Source organism: Tenrec ecaudatus, chromosome 2 (assembly GCF_050624435.1).
Source record: "Tenrec ecaudatus isolate mTenEca1 chromosome 2, mTenEca1.hap1, whole genome shotgun sequence".
Lineage (NCBI taxonomy): Eukaryota > Metazoa > Chordata > Mammalia > Afrosoricida > Tenrecidae > Tenrec > Tenrec ecaudatus.
The window spans coordinates 82,797,541-82,798,979 of record NC_134531.1 but is presented as its reverse complement, the minus strand read 5'-3'; the positions used below and the strand labels follow the sequence as shown (position 1 = coordinate 82,798,979).

At 40.0% G+C, this 1,439-nt stretch overlaps 1 pseudogene; it reads right to left on the bottom strand.

Annotated features, from left to right (window-relative positions):
* Positions 1–240: 240 nt before the first annotated feature.
* LOC142440879 (large ribosomal subunit protein eL33 pseudogene) lies at positions 241–573 on the bottom strand (annotated as a pseudogene).
* Positions 574–1,439: the final 866 nt, after the last annotated feature.

Genomic DNA, 1,439 nt, shown 5'->3' with positions numbered 1-1,439 from the left:
AAATAACAGCCTGGCCATCCACGTTTGCAGAGATTGCCGCTAATAAAACCCTGTGGAGCACTTGAACTTTGTACCACGGGAGCATCATCAGAAAGGATTCACTAGATGGCAACAGGTTTTGCTTTAAATGTAGACTTTAGAAACAAAAGCTGTAACTGTGATTTTAAATGGTAATTTATCATATATTTATTTTTAAAATTTTCTTAACAAATGCACAATTTTATTTATTCACTTTTAAGTTTAAATTCTTGAGGGGAACAGCATCACACGGATTCTGTGTCCAATAGCCTTAGCAGGCAGGTTGCTGCGGAATTTGGCCCGAACCATGCCACCGTTTCCATGGACACGAGTTACCTTTCCCCAGGTGCCTCTGGTTTTGTTAGGTTTGCCGCCAGGAGTCACTGTGTTGCTATTTGCTTCATACACATAAGCACATCTCTTTCCTAAATAAAATTCCGTTTCATCTGAGGCATAAACACCTTCAATTTTAAGAGGAGCCGTGTGCTCCCTCTGGTTCCGTAGACCCCGTTTACAGCCAGCAGAAATGGTCTTGGACCACAGCCTGCCAGCCATATTTGCCGTTTAGAAGTTCTATTCCCAGCAGGCCTCCACAGGCTCCAATATGGTGAGGCCATATATTTATTTTTAAAATGTTCTCAGGCAGGTAAAAAAACGCCATAGGTTACTATGTTAACATAAAATTACTTTTATTTATTAAGAATGAGTCCATATATAAGAAGTGATGCATAGATATTGAAGTCAACAACTTAGATGGAAAACTCTGTAAAGGAATGTGACTTCTCTCTGTCGCACACTGCACCACATCACACGTTTACCACTCAGAAAGTCAGAAACACTATTAGCAATGCCTGTGTACAATAAAGACTGTCACAGAGGGAAGACTGGTGCCGGGAGAATCTAACGTGTTAATTTAATACATTAGTAACAATTGATGTGATCTGGTCTGTGAAGGAACATGAAATCTTCCAATTATTTGGTCCTTGGAGCCCACTGAAATTATTCAGGTGATTTATGACACACAGAACTCCAAGAGTATGTAAATGTCAGAATGTGTAGTCCAAAGTTGATGCCAGAAATGAGTCAGTGCATGCGAGGGAGAAACACCTAAAAGAACATTCAGATTTAGATGTTTCATATATCAACTGTTTGGACATTGATTCTCTCTACAGTTGGTGCCTAGGGAGGATGAAGAACGAGAGTCTGGATCTGTAGGAGAGCCACCTTCCGAGAGAGAGGAGACCACTTTGGATGGAGTGATGGAAAGATAGAAAAAGCTCCCCCCAAATCCAAATTCAGATTCTGATAATATTTCTCTGTACATTTAGATAACATCCCTGTCAATACAGTGTTCCATTTGCTTACTTCTCTTGATCTTCCAAGCTTAATGTTATCTGAAATATCATCACATAAGCATACAC